The sequence below is a fragment of the Arachis hypogaea genome, chromosome 18 (assembly GCF_003086295.3).
Source record: "Arachis hypogaea cultivar Tifrunner chromosome 18, arahy.Tifrunner.gnm2.J5K5, whole genome shotgun sequence".
In the NCBI taxonomy this organism is placed as follows: Eukaryota; Viridiplantae; Streptophyta; class Magnoliopsida; order Fabales; family Fabaceae; genus Arachis; species Arachis hypogaea.
Window position 1 is genome coordinate 59345992 of NC_092053.1, and position 15355 is coordinate 59361346.

Consider the following 15355-nt stretch of genomic DNA (forward strand, 5'->3'; position numbering starts at 1 on the left):
CATGGATCCTCAATATTAGCTCCCCTCGCTCCACATCTATGAGTGCTCTGGCTGTAGCTAGGAATGGTCTTCCCAATATGATTGGGTGAGTGTGACTCTCTTCCATGTCCAAGATGACAAAGTCTGTGGGAAGAAAGTATTTCCCCACCTTTAACAACACGTTTTCCACCACTCCTTTTGCTTGTTTTTGAGTTTTGTCACCCAGCCTGATGACTACATCTGTGGGTAATATCTCATTGATTTGCAGCCTCTTTACCAGGGACGAGGGCATTAAATTGATGCTTGCTCCCAAATCGCATAGTGCTCTATCAAACACTGTTTCCCCTATGGCACAGGGGACGTGAAAACTCCCTAGATCTTTTCTTTTCGTTGGTAACTGTGGTTGAATGAGGGCACTACACTCCTTGTTTATTACTATTGTTTGCCCTCCCTTGAGTGAGCTTTTCCTGGGAAGCAACTCCTTCATGTACTTGATGAATGCAGGCATTTGTTGGATAGTCTTGATGAATGGTATGTTCACATGCAGAGATGCAAATAAGTCAAGAAATCTTGAGTATATTCTCCTCTCCACAGCACCCTTGAGCAGTTGTGGAAAAGGTGCATAGAGTCTCAGCAGCTCCTGTTTTGAGATTTCTGGTTCTTGGTAATCTTTTTCCACCTCCTCTACTGAGGTATCTTCAGGTTGTTCTGACAGCTTGCTTGGCTTATCCTCAATCTCCTTATCACTTATAGTGACCATCTTGCAATCTTCCCATCTTACTTTCTTTGTTTTACCTCTTGGATTCTTCTCTGTGTCACTTGGGAATCCATCTGTGGGTTTGGGAATTTGCTCAGAGAGATACCCTACTTGAGATTCCAACCTCTTGATTGTGTCTCCCTGGTTCTTGAAACTGGCTCGCACTTCCTCCTTGAACACCTTGTTGTCTTGAATCTCCTTGCTTATGCCTTCAAGTAGATTCTCAATCCTTGAGATTCTTTCATCAAGTGATGATAAGTCAGGCTGAGGAGGGTTATTCTGACCTTGATATAAATGTGGAGAGGTGTTGTTATGGGGGTGTTGATATGGTCTAGATGTGAAGTGTTGAGTGGCTGCATTGCTTGGATTTGGGCGTCTTTGATCAAGGCTTTGGTCTTGTTGATTCCCCCACCCAAAATTTGGGTGATTCCTCCATCCAGGGTTGTAGGTCTTGGAGTATGGATCATGGTTTTGCCTTGGTGAATTTCCAATGTAGTTGGCTTGCTCCTGGCTACCCTTTGCTTCTTCATTCAATCCTTCTTCGGTTGTTGATGAAGTTGAGATTGCTGCTACTTGGTTCCTCTCCATCTTCTTGGTGAGGTCAGCCAGCTGCTGGGTGATGAGCTTGTTTTGGGCCAACAGAGCATCTACATTGTTTAGCTCCATTACTCCTCTTGTTCCCTCTTTCGGAAGCATAGAAGTAGTCGTTCTCTGCTACTGTTTCAATGACATCGATGGCTTTCTCAATAGTCTTCTTCTTGTTCAAAGATCCTCCGGATGAATGGTCTACGGCCTTCTTTGACTCATAAGAGAGCCCCTCATAGAAAATGTGCAGCTGCACCCATTCATTAAACATATCTAGTGGGCACCTCCTTGTTAAGTCTTTAAACCTCTCCCATGCTTCATATAGAGTCTCACCATCTTGTTGCCTGAAAGTTTGGACCTCAGCTCTCAGCCTATTGAGTCGTTGAGGAGGGTAAAATCTTACTAAGAATTTGTTCACCACGTCTTCTCAAGTTGTCAAGCTTTCCCTTGGGAAAGACTCCAGCCACTTGGCTGCCTTATCCCTGAGTGAGAATGGAAATAAGAGCAGTCTATAGGCGTCAGGATGAACACCATTAGACTTCATTGTGTCACATATTCTCAGGAAGGTGGTTAAATGTTGATTTGGGTCCTCTTGGACACTTCCTCCGAACGAACAGTTGTTCTACACAATGGTGATGAGCTGTGGCTTCAGTTCAAAATTGTTGGCATGGATGGTCGGCTTTTGAATGCTACTTCCACAGTTTCCTGGGTTTGGATTGATGTAAGAGCCTAAAACTCTTCTATCCTCCCCAGCATGATTTGCTCGACCTCCTCTGCCATGGTTGTGAGCCTCTTCTTCATGATGGTTTTCCATGTTTTCTTCCATGTTTGGTTCAAAGTATTCCTCAAAGTGTTCCTCCTCTTCTTCAGCACCAACTACACGTTTGTCTTTTGCCTCCCTCCTTAATCTAAGGAAGGTTCTCTGAGGTTCAGAATCAAAGGAAGTTGAAGCCCCGCTTCTTCTCCCTGTCATACAACCAACAAGTACAAGCAAAGAGAATAGGTGCAGAAAGTATATCCGTCAGAATTATTGTTAGAGTGAGTGATGCAATATGTCAAACAGTTAGTGGGTTAGTGCGATGAATGGTAAATACCAAAGAAAAGGTAGGGGAAGGGAAGAAATTAACTAAAACAGAAAGTAAATAACTCAAACAGAAATTTAAATCAAACAAAAATAAAATGCTCAATCTAGTTATCCTCCAATCTAATCATTGTTGATGCACAATCAATCCCCGGCAACGGCGCCATAAACTTGATGCACAGAAAACTTGTCTCATAACAAATTTCCTTCGGCAAGTGTACCGAATTTGTCGTCAAGTAAAAACTCACAATAGAGTGAGGTCGAATCCCACAAGGATTGATTGATCAAGGAACTTTAATTAGAGGAATATTCTAGTTGAGCGAATCAAAAATTGAGTTGAGAATTACAGAAAATTAAATGGCGGAAAAGTAAATAGTAGAAAGTAAATTGCAGAATCTTAAATGGGAATGGGAGAATTGCTCATAAATGTAAATGACAGAAATTAAAGAGAATGGGTAAGATCAGAAATGGGGAGTTCATTGGGCTTAGGAGATGTTGCATTCTCCGGATCAATCTCATTTTCATCTCTTCCTCAATCAATGCACTCATTGATCTCCTTGGCAATCTTAAGTGATTGGATTACAATTTCTTGTAATTCAATCTCTCAAATCTTGATCAATAGCCAATACCTTGGTCAATTGCTCATGAGAAGAGCTGAAGTATGGTCACTGATTATACCACATGCATTTCCCAAATCAAGTGTTGAGAGGATTATAGTCACATAACCATCCAAACCCAATTTGGTTCAGCATGAGAAAGCATTTCTAGCTTGATCTCTTCATTCCTCTTTCAAGGTTCAGAAGAGATCCAAGTATGAATAGCTTCTTTTCCAAGATAACTACCCAATTGGATGAAGATCGAAAGCTTTTAAGTAAAATCAAGAGAAAAGATAGAAGAAGAATAATGAAAACTAGTATTGATCCATCAAATTACAACAGAGCTCCCTAACCCAATGAAAGGGGTTTAGTTGTTCATAGCTCTGGAAAATGAAAACAAAGATGGAGAATACATGATGAAAACTAGAAGTGCAGAGAAAGTAAAAATACAGAGAGTAGTTCTATGCCAAGAGGCTCCCTATATTTTTCAACTCCTTAAATAATTCAAAGCTACTCCTATATATACTACTCTTCTGTTCTTCTAGTTGATTCTTCAAGTCTTGGGCCTTTGGATCTTGAGTTTGAAGCAGTTCTCTTCTTCATTGGGCTTAGCTTTTACTTGCAGAGAGAAAGTATGAAGTGGGTAGGGACTTTGGCTCAGGAAGTTAGTGGTGTTAACATTCAGTGAAAATATGGGTTCGAGAACGTTAGTGACAATCACCCTTTTCACTAACGTTCCTCACCAAAGTTAAAAGCCACGTTAACCTCAACGTTAGTGGCACAAACTTTGCCACTAACGTTTCCATTATGTCCTTCGCACACGTTATTGGGACTCAACTTTCCCAATAACGTTGAGAAGCCTCCCTCTTCCCTACATTAGAGTTCATGTTAACTTAGTTAACGTGGCTCTTTTATCGTAGGCTTGCCATCCTTCGAGAACGTTAGTGACACTTACCATTGTCACTAACGTTCCAAATTGCCCCTATTTTCCACGTTAACTAGGTTAACGTGGCTTCTAATGTGGCCTTGCTAGCCATTTCCAATGTTAGTGACAAAGTTGAGTGTCACTAACGTTGGCTCATCATTCCCTTATCCACGTTAGCTTCCACGTTAACTAAGTTAACGTGGGAGTTAACGTGGCTCGTGGTGGCCTGTGTGGCTCCTTCCAACGTTAGTGATAATGTTGGGTGTCACTAACGTTGGCGATCACCTTCCTTCTTCACGTTAGCTTCCACGTTAACTAGGTTAACGTGGGAGTCAACGTCGCTTATTGGGGGCTTGTGTGCTTCCAACGTTAGTGATAATGTTGGGTGTCACTAACGTTGTCAACCACTTTGTTTCTTCACGTTAGCTTCCATGTTAACTAGGTTAACATGGGAGTTAACGTGGCTTAATGTGCTTTGGCCAACGTTAGTGACAATGTTGAGTGTCACTAACGTTGGCTTCCCCCCTTTCTTCTTAACGTTAGAGGCCACGTTAACTAAGTTAACGTGGACTCTAACGTGGCCACTCATGATCTTGGTCCAACGTTAGTGATAATGTTAAGTGTCACTAACGTTGGCTTCATTTCTTTACTTCCACGTTAGAGTTCACGTTAACTTAGTTAACGTGACTCTTAACGTGGGCAATGATGGCTTCGAGAGCGTTATTGGCAATCACTTTTCTCATTAACTTTGCAAGTTACTCCCATTCCACGTTAGTGTTAACATTAGTGTAACTAACGTAGCCACTAATGTGGTTCTTCTTTGCTTCCCTTGTCCTGAAATCAAGCAATAAAGTGCATCAAAGTTCTAGTCCAAGTCATGGGAAATGCAACATCCAATTTGTCCTTAAATTCATGCAAAAATCCTCATGAAATCATGTAATGTGCACAATGTATGCTTGAATCAATATGTAAGTGAATATCTACCCAAAACTAGCTTATTTCCTAAGGAAATGCATGAAACTACCCTAAAAATAGTAAAGAAAAGGTCAGTGAAACTGGCCAAAATGCCCTAGCATCAGAGGTTCTTCTTGGAATGGTGAGTTGGCGTGCCACGCCTCTTTGCTCAAGTGGCACCCCATAGTAGTTGATGGGTCAGGCGTGCCACGCCCAACCTGGCGTGCCACGCCCCTTTTGTGACCTCTATTTGGCTCTGCAATTTTGTATTAGCGTGCCACGCTCAAATGCATGCTTGGACTTCTTCTCTGAACTTTAGTACTGGCATGCCACGCCCAGCTCCTGGCGTGCCACGCCAGTGTATTTTTGTGGCGTTTGCTTCAAGTGGTACGCCAATTTCACACGCCCAGCTTCTTGTTTCTCTTCTACCTATTTTTGGATGCTTTTCTCACCTGAAATTCAGCACAACTCATCTCAAAGTAGTGTACCATAATATTCATCAAATAATGCATGAATTGTACTGATCAAATGAGATTTATTCTCTTTTATGGTCTTCTTTATGCAAGAAAGAAGGGTAGATGATGCAAGTCATCACAACACCAAACTTAAGTTTTGCTTGTCCCAAGCAAATCAATGTGAGTAAACCTTTATAACTTGAGGCCTTGGCTTTTGAGTGATTGCAATACAACTAAGAGTAAGACTAAGTGTTCAACACATGTATGAATGTTTTAATGTCATGGGAAGCTCTTGGATCCTTGAGGATTCTTTCAGGTATAGGCCTTAGGGGTCCTTTCTATTGATTGTCACCTTGAAGTAGTAAGGGTTGTTTTGCTTTCTTGACCACGACTCTAAGTGTTTTGTCTCAAGACAACCCTTTAATTAAGCTTTCAATTAGCACTCCCAAACCAGTTGGTTTTAGGGTACTAGGTGTTGAGACACCCCTAAGAATTTACTTGCCCAGGTCTCTTCTTGACACATCTTCACCACAAGCATCTACTAAGATCTTTAATTCTTTTTGAGCTTTTTAATGTTTCTTTTTCTATCCCAGTAGTTGATGCTCAGAGCCTTGGGTATTTATTGCTTACTACCTCTTGGTTCTATGGATATTCAAGGAATACCCTTTGGCCTTCCCTGGTTATACCTTCTAGGACTAGTAGCTCTCCATGACTCATTTTCTTTTTAGTTCATCAAAGGTTCTACACTTAGTTTCTTATTTCTTAGTTTGTTTGATAATCTGTCTTGGCCTTGGTCTCTCTCATTGTTTTGGAACAACTCACAGTGACTCTTATGGAGACAAACTCTACTTTTATTTATGTTGAAATGAAGACTTGAAATACATGGCATTTTCTTTCTTGAAAAAAAACTCATAAAGAATTCAAACAGGAATTTATAACTATGCATAAAGCATAAACTATCCTAGCATGATTATTTATTCAAAAAGTAAATAAAGCAAAAACTTAAACAAGATTTCAGAAATTAGAAAGTGTCAACCATGGGACTCAACAACCTTGAGCAAATTCATCTTTAGTTCATTGGCCCCTTCCCTTTGTCCTTTTTCTTGGAGGGGGAGGAGCCACCTTCATCTGGCTTGGAGCAACCTTCTTGTGCTTTGGCATCCTTGGGCTTCCAGAATCCTACCCTCCTCATATAATTCCTTTTATCCTCCTTATGTTTGGCTAGGATTTCCTCTTGTCTTGCACTTAGCTCTTCCATTCCTTGCATGAAGGTTGGGTATCCTGGGTTTAGAGCGGCTATGGCATTACACAAGTTATTCAGCTTTGCTTGTGTGTTGATGTCATACTGCCTCCTGGATATGGTTCTGGCATCATAGAGATGTCTGAATACGGCCAAGTTCCTCTGTTGCCATTTGCCTTGATCTACTATTTTATCTAGTGCACTTCGCACCTCTCCCTAGTCAAATTGTTCTTGCTGCTCCTTCCTCATATGCTCCCAATTCCCTTGGAGTTGTTGAATGTTTTGGTTGACTTGGCTCCATTATTATTGTTGAGTTTCTTTGAGTTGATTGACATCTTCCCTCAAGTGGTGTAGATCTCCCTTTATTTGGTGTACATCTCTTTGCAATTGCTCCCAGTTGAATCCCTCTGGAAATTGCTGATATTGATATTGTGGTGGTGGTTGAAGTGCCAGGAATTGAGGTTGCTCTTCTGCCTCTTCTTCTTCTTGTTGTTGTTGTGGTTCATGGGCATGAGCTCTTCATTCTCTGGCCCTGTTAAGTGGGTGAACAGCTACCACCTTGGCCATCTTTTTGGTAGTTATGAACTTGTCTTACTTCACAAGTACTTCATCAATGATCTTTTCAACTCCAGCTTCATCACATAGCCTCTGTATAATGCTGGGGAATTCTAACCTTGTATTGTCACTGGGGCTTTTCAGCACTTTGTTGATGTTGTTGGCAATCATCTCCCCCACATTGATGTTCTCTCCTTTCATGATGTTGTAGATGAGTACAGCTCTCTCCTTGGTCACCTCTAAAGTATTGGATGTGGGGATTAAGGACCTCCTCATAAATTCTAGCCACCCTCTAGCTTGGGCGCTCAAATCTCTTCTCCTCAATTGATTTGGTATCCCATCCTTATCATTTATCCAACGCACATGCATCACACAAATTTCATTCAGGATCTCATCAAACCCCTGATCTTGCTGCTTCATTCTTTCTTCACCATTAGCATTCTTTCTATGCTAGAGGGACTGTAGTCAATGGACTTCTCCCTTACATAGCTAATGTATCCATAGTGTTACCCTGGTTGAGGCACTGCGTTGGCATAGAATCCCCTCACCAAGCTCTCTACCACTTTCCTTGGTGGGTTGCATAGAAGTGACCAACCTCTATTGTTGATCTCAATGTTGATTTTAATGTGCTTGTTCCTCCCTAGTTGAAACCCAACTTCTGGAATGATCTCCCTCTCACTCACCCAACCATAAAATTGATTTTGGTTGAATGCGGAGAGGAACTTGTAGTCATTGAAAGAGCTTGAGGATCCAGAGGTTGGTTCCTTGATTTTTCTTTTCTTTGAGGCTGAGCTTTTTGGTGGTGCCATGAGGTTGAGAGAGTGTGTTTGAGAGTGAGAAAAAAATTGGGGGTTGCAGGAAAGAGTAAGCAAAACAAGGTTTTTCTCCAACACCAAACTTAGGACTTGATTGTCCCAATCAAGAAAAAAAAGTATGAAAAGAGATGGTAAAAGATGAACAGAGAAAGGAAGGTGAGGGTTGTATGGTCTTCATGTGTGATTGGGGTTGTTAAAGTGGAATAGGAGATGGGGAAGTGAGGCTTTTATAATGGGTGAATGTTGTGGTGGGAATTAAAAAGGGTTAAATGTTTTCCTACTTGGGGAGTAGCGCCTAGCGTGGGAAGAGGTGCCAACTCTTTTCTCACTGTGTCTTCTGCATGTGTTGAGTTCCAAAGTGCAAGTACACTTTGACTTCCTTGCTTTGTGAGTTGTTTACCATGTGGGCCTCATCTTCTCTCCTGAAATGAAACTGAACCCATTAGTAATGACAAAAGAACCCCTTCACATTCTTTCTCATCAAGAGTGAATTGGATTGCAACTGATGGGTGTCCCTTGGGACACCAAACTTAATTCTTTGGTATCTTAATAAATTGGTTTCATCATTGTGTATTTAATGTGTTCATAAGAGAGTGGAATAACATCAATCTTTTTATTTTCTTTTGATTCCAATTCCTCTGAACTCGTTAAACCACGTTCATGTTCTCACCCAAAGCATTAAGTGCTTAAAAATAAGGTAACTTGGGCTGCTAGGTGATTCTTGGTGGTGGCCACACCAAACTTAATCTCTGGGCTTACTCTTCAAGATTAAGCTATTAATTGTCTGTAAGCCTATATTAAGTGGGTGGAAGGCCACACCAAACTTAGCAGTTTAGCTAGTTCTCAGCCCATTCACTCATCATGATTTATGCCTTCATCAAGTTGTAATTCCGGAATAAAAAAATGTAAAGAAAATCTAGCTATCAAAGCTAAAATCAAACCTTGTAATCTGCAATTGTAAACTAATCCTAATATGGTAATGTAAGATAAATGTGAGACTGAAAATTAAACTACCTAATGCAATAAATTTTTTTTAAACTACTTCTAAGAAAAGTAACTAAATCAAAAAGGATAAAGTATTGGGGTGCCTCCCAACTAGCGCTTCTTTATTGTCATTAGCTTGACATTCCTTTATCTTCAGTTGAGCTTGTAGCTCACTCTCTGCTCCTCTAAGGAGCCTCCCAAGTAGTGTTTGAGTCCATGGCCATTGACAGTAAAAGTTCTATGAGTCTTGTCCTCCATGAGCTCCACATGACCACAGGGAACCACCTTGAGTATGGTGAAAGGTCCTGACCATCTAGACTTCAGTTTTCTAGGAAAGAACTCGAGTCTTGAGTTGTAGAGTAACACCTTCTGTCCTTCAGTGAACTCCCTTCTTGCTATCTTTTGGTCATGCCACCTTTTTGTGTTCTCTTTGTAGATTTTTGCATTCTCATATGCTTGATTTCTAAACTCCTCCAGCTCATTGAGTTGCATTAATCTCTTTTCTCCCGCAGCTTGCTCATCATAGTTTAACATCTTTAGAGCCCAAAATGCTCTATGCTCAAGTTCAACTGGTAAGTGACAAGCCTTGCTATATACCAGTTGGTATGGAGACATCCCAATGGGAGTGTTAAAGGCTGTCCTGTAGGCCTATAGTGCATCATCCAAATTTTTAGACCAATCCTTTCTTGAGCTTCCAACAGTTTTTTCAAGGATTCTTTTTAGCTCTCTGTTGGAAATTTCAGCTTGCCCGTTGGTCTGTAGGTGGTATGGAGTTGCCACTTTGTGCTTTACTCCATATCTGAAAAGGAGTGTCTCTAGTTGTTTGTTGCAGAAGTACGTCCCTCCATCACTAATGAGAGCTCTGGGCACTCCAACTCTGCTGAAGATGTTCTTTCTCAAGAAGCTTATCACAAGCTTTTTGTCATTTGTTGCAGTGGCTATGGCTTCTACCCATCTTGAGACATAATCAACAGCCACCAATATGTAGCTATTTGAGTAGGAGGTTGGGAAGGGTCCCATGAAATCAATCCCCTATACATCAAATAGCTCAAACTCTAGTATGAATTGCTGTGGCATCTCATTTCTCTTGGTTTGATTACCAGCTCTTTGGCATTCATCACACCTTAACACCATTTCCTTGGCATCCTTAAACATTATTGGCCAGTAAAATCCGGATTGAAGCACTTTTGCCGCTGTCCTTTCTCCACTTAAGTGACCTCCATATGCAGATCCATGGCACTGCCATAACACTTCATGCCCTTCTTCATGGGATATACACCTTCTTAGGATTCCATCAGCGCATATTTTGAACAAATAAGGGTCATCCCAGATGTAGTGTTTGGCATCCTTGATTATCTTCCTCCTCATGTGCTTATTGATGTTAGTTGGTAGCTTTCCAATAGCCTTGAAGTTGGCTATGTCTGCAAACCAAGGGGCTACTCAAATCATCATCAATTGTTCATCAGGAAAGCTTTCATTGACTGCTACTTGTTGCATCTCTTCTTCTTGTGGGATCCTTGAGAGGTGGTCAGCTACCTTGTTCTCTGCTCCGCTCCTATCTTTAATCTCAATATCAAATTCTTGGAGCAGCAAAATCCACCTTATTAGTCTGGGCTTAGATTCTTGTTTGGTAAGCAAGTATTTGAGTGCTGCATGATCAGTGAACACAATTACTATTGAGCCAATGAGATATGATCTAAACTTGGCAAAAGCAAAAACTATTGCTAAAAGTTCTTTCTCCGTGGTGGTATAGTTCCTCTGATTCTTATTAAGGACCTTGCTAGCATAGTAAATAACATGTACTAGCTTGTCTTTTCTCTGTCCTAGAACAACACCAACAGCAAAATCAGATGCATTACACATTAGTTCAAAGGGAAGATCCCAACTTGGTGGTGCTATAATAGGTGCAGAGGAGAGTTTCCTCTTAAGTTCATCAAAGGCTACCATGCACTCTCTATCAAAAACAAAGGGAGTATTTGAGACAAGTAGGTTGCTAAGGGGTTTTGCAATCTTTGAAAAATCTTTGATAAACCTCATAGAGAACCCAGTGTGTCCCAGAAAACTTCTGATTGCTTTGACATTGCAAGGTGGAGGTAATTTTTCAATTACTTCCACTTTTGCCTTGTCCACTTCTATGCCATCTTTTAAAATCTTGTGACCAAGAACCATCCCTTCAGTCACCATAAAATGGCACTTCTCCCAGTTTAAAACTAGGTTGGTTTCTTGACACCTTTTTAGCACAAGAGTAAGATGGTATAGGCAATCAGAATATGAGTTTCCAAATACAGAGAAGTCGTCCATGAACACTTCTATGAACTTCTCAATCATGTCTAAAAAAATGGAGAGCATGCATCTTCGGAATGTTGCAGGTGCATTGCACATTCCAAAGGGCATTCTCCTATAAGCAAAGACACCATATGAACAAGTAAATGAAGTTTTTTCTTGATCCTTAGAGTCTACAAAAATTTGATTGTAGCCCGAATACCCATCTAGGAAGCAATAGTACTCATGTCCTGCCAGTCTTTCAAGCATCTGGTCCATGAAAGGTAGGGGAAAGTGATCTTTCCAGGTGGCTTCATTAAGTTTCCAGTAGTCAATGCACATACGCCATCCGATCACTGTTCCTGTGGGTATCAATTCATTCTTCTCATTTGCCACAACAGTGATCCCTTCCTTCTTAGGGACTACTTGCACCGGGCTTACCCAAGGGCTGTCTGAGATGGGGTATATCACCCCTGCTTGCCACAATTTCAGCACTTCTTTCTGAACCACTTCATTTATAGTTGGGTTTAGCCTCCTTTGTTGTTGTCTTGAAGGTTTGGCATCCTCTTCAAGTAGAATTTTATGCATACACATTGAAGGACTGATCCTTTTTAAATCTGTAAGTGTCCAGCCTATGGCATCCTTGTGTTGTCTCAGCACTTGGATAAGCTCCTCTTCTTGTTCCTTACTCAGACTTGAATTTATGATCACTGGGTGAGTGTTGTTGGCACCCAGATATGCATATTTCAAGCTGGGTGGTAATGCTTTCAGCTCTAGTTTTGGTGACTCTGCATCTTTGTTGTTTGTAGTGGTTGGCATGATTGAGTTTCCAATGGTTGCTTGTGGTGATTTTTCATCTGGTGCTTGTTCCAGCTCTATGGTTCCTCCACATTGTTCTTCTTCCAAGACTTCTTGAACTATTTGTTCCATGGTGTCTACTAGCATGCATTCTCCCATGGATTCCTTGGGGTAACTCATTGCTTTGAAAACATTGAAGACCATTTTATCTTCATGCAACCTCAAGACTAGTTCCCCTTTTTGCACATCGATGATGGCTCCAGCAGAAGCTAGGAATGGTCTTCCTAGGATAATTGACATGATGGCCTCTTCTTCCATGTCCAGCACAACGAAATCAGCAGGAAAAATGAACTCTCCTACTTTCACTAGCAAGTCTTCCACCATCCCATGTGAAAACTTAAATGTTTTGTTAGCCAATTGGAGTGCCATCCTTGTTGGCTTGGCTTCCTCAATCTTCATCCTTCTTATCATGGTCAGTGACATAAGATTTATGCTAGCTCCCAAATCACACAAAGCTTTCTCAATGGTGATGTCTCCTATGATGCAGGGAATTTGGAAACTCCCTGGGTCTTTTCGCTTTTGAGGTAGCTTCTTCTGTATGATGACGCTGCATTCTTCAGTCAAGATTATGGTTTCTTTTGCTTCCCAGTTCCTCTTTTTGGTTATAAGCTCCTTCAAAAATTTAGCATAGAGTGGCATTTGTTCTAATGCCTCAGCAAATGGTATGTTGATTTGGAGCCTCTTGAAAATCTCTAGGAATTTAGAAAACTGGCCATCCTTCCCATCATTTCCTAGTCTTTGTGGGTATGGTGCCTTTGGCACATAAGGCTTTAAGACTGCTTTTGGTGGAGGTGGAGCAGGGATTTATTCTTCATCCTTGTTCTCATGCTTTGTTGCAGTTTCTTCATGCTTGTCTTTGCTTGGGGTTCTTTCTTCTACAACGTTCCCACTTCTTAGAGTAATGGCTTTGCATTCCCCTCTTGGGTTAGCCATGGTATCACTAGGAAATGTGTGTGTGGGAAGTGGGATTTGCTTGGACAAAATTCCCACTTGTGCTTCCAACTTTGAGATTGTTGCGCCTTGATTTTTCAGATTTGACCTGTATTCCTCTTGATTAGCATCTATCCTTCTTTCAGTTTGTGCTTGTCTGTCCATGAGGGTGGAGACTGCTGCTGTAATTTGTGAGGACTGTTGTGCTATTGCAGCTTCTATCCTCTCAAAGTTGCTCTTAATTTCGCATGGTTGCATAGTTGAGGATGGTGTATCTTGATTGAGGTTTTTGTGTGTGGGTTGGTTACTATGGTATGATGTGTTTTGTGAGTTGTGGTAGGGTCTATGGTTCGTTGTTTGATGGTTGGGGTTTTGGTTGAAATGTTGATTTGATGAATAAGGCTTGTTGTGGTCCTGGTTGTGGTTTTGTTAATTTTCCCACCCAAAGTTTGGGTGGTTCTTCCAACCTGGGTTGTATGTCTTAGAGTGTGGGTCATATGGTGGTCTGGATGAATTGTTCACATAATTGGCTTGTTCCCAGTCACCTTCAGATTCTGGTACATTCCCTTATGTTGAGAATTTTGGTCTTGAATGACTGAGGCTTGGTTGGCCTCCATCCTTTTGGATAGAGCTGCTATTTGAGCTGCAAATGCTTTGTTCTGAGCTAACAAAGCATCTACAGAGTTGAGCTCTAGCACTCCCTTCTTCTGAGTCCTTTCTGAAGCATAGAAATACTCATTTTCAGCTACAGTCTCAATGACATCTATGGCCTCTTCAATGGTTTTCTTCTTGTTGAGTGAGCTTCCTGAAGAATGGTCCACAACCTTCTTTGCTTCATAGGATAGTCCCTCATAAAAGATGTGTAGTTGTACCTATTCATTGAACATTTCTGGTGGGCATCTTTTTGTCAGATCTTTGAATCTCTCCCAGGACTGATAAAGTGTTTCTCCATCTTGTTGTCTGAAAGTTTGCATCTCAGCTCTCAGCCTAATGATTCTTTGTGAAGGGTAAAATCTTGCAAGGAATCTGTTCACGACCTCCTCCCATGTAGTTAGGCTATCCTTGGGGAATGATTCCAACCACTTTGCTGCCTTATTTCTGAGTGAGAAAGGGAACAAGAGTAGTTTGTAGATGTCGGGGTGTACTCCGTTGGACTTTACAGTATCACATATCCTCAAGAATGTGCTGAGATGTTGATTAGGGTCTTCTTGGGCACTTCCTCCATATGAGCAATTATTTTGAACAAGTGTGATGAGCTGAGGTTTCAGCTCAAAATTATTGGCATGAATTGTTGGCTTTAGGATGCTGCTGCCACAATTTTCTGGGTTTGGGTTGATGTAGGAGCCTAAGACTCTCCTTTCTTGCCCATCATGATTTACTGGGCCTTCTCTGGCATTGTGAGCTTCTTCTTGATGGTGGTTCTCCATGTTCTCCTCTATGTTTATTTTAAAATACTCTTCCTTTTCCTCAGCACCAAGGACTCTTTTCCCTCTTGCTGCCCTCTTTAATCTAAGGAAGGTCCTCTCAGGTTCAGAATCAAAGGAAGTTGAAGCACCACTTCTTCTACCTGTCATACAACCAACAAGGCAAAAAGCAAGAAAGAAAATGAATGAAGAAATTACTCTTGTTAGAGTGGTTGTTAGTGTGAGTGGTGCAATTAATCGAACAGTTAGAAGAGTGAAATTATGTAAAAAATACTCAAAGAAAGAAATAGAACTCAAAATAAAAGAAAATAAAAAGGTGCTAAATAAAATAAGATAACAAGGAATTTAAATTGCTTAATCTAGCTCTCCAATCGATTTAATCACTGTCAAATTTAAGCCAATCCCCGGCAACGGCACCATAAAACTTGATAACTGTAATTCACACCCCCATTCAAAATTGGTGAATTAGTTCTTTTGGCAAGCGCACCAAAATTATCGTCAAGTAATAACCCACAGTGGAGTGGGATCGTATCCATAGAGATTGGCAAATTCGAGCAGTTTTAATCAATTGATGAATTAGTCAAGCGGATCAATAGGATTGTGAAGTGCATAATTGTAAATGACATAAATGTAAATGACTAGAATATAAAGAAAAGAAATAAAGTGCAGGAATATAAATGGCAGAATGTAAAGTGCAGAATCATAAATGACTTGAATATAAATGGGAATGGGGAATTGCTGAATGTAAAAATAAGCTGTAAAGAAATGGATAGATAAGAATGGGGAAATTCATTGAGATTGGGAGATGTTATCTCTTTGGATCAAATCTAGCTTATATCCTCTTCAATCATGCAACTCATTGACCTCTTGGCAATCATGATTGATTGAGCCCCAATCCCTTGGTAACTCAATCTCTCAGATCTTGATCAATAGCCAATTCTTTGGTATAATTGCT

The 15355-nt window shown here is 40.9% G+C and overlaps 1 non-coding gene across 1 annotated transcript; it reads left to right on the plus strand.

Annotated features, from left to right (window-relative positions):
- Positions 1-1586: 1586 nt before the first annotated feature.
- On the plus strand, positions 1587-1694 carry LOC112773350 (small nucleolar RNA R71). The gene has a single exon (XR_003187904.1). It is a non-coding gene; the product is annotated as a small nucleolar RNA R71 (small nucleolar RNA).
- Positions 1695-15355: the final 13661 nt, after the last annotated feature.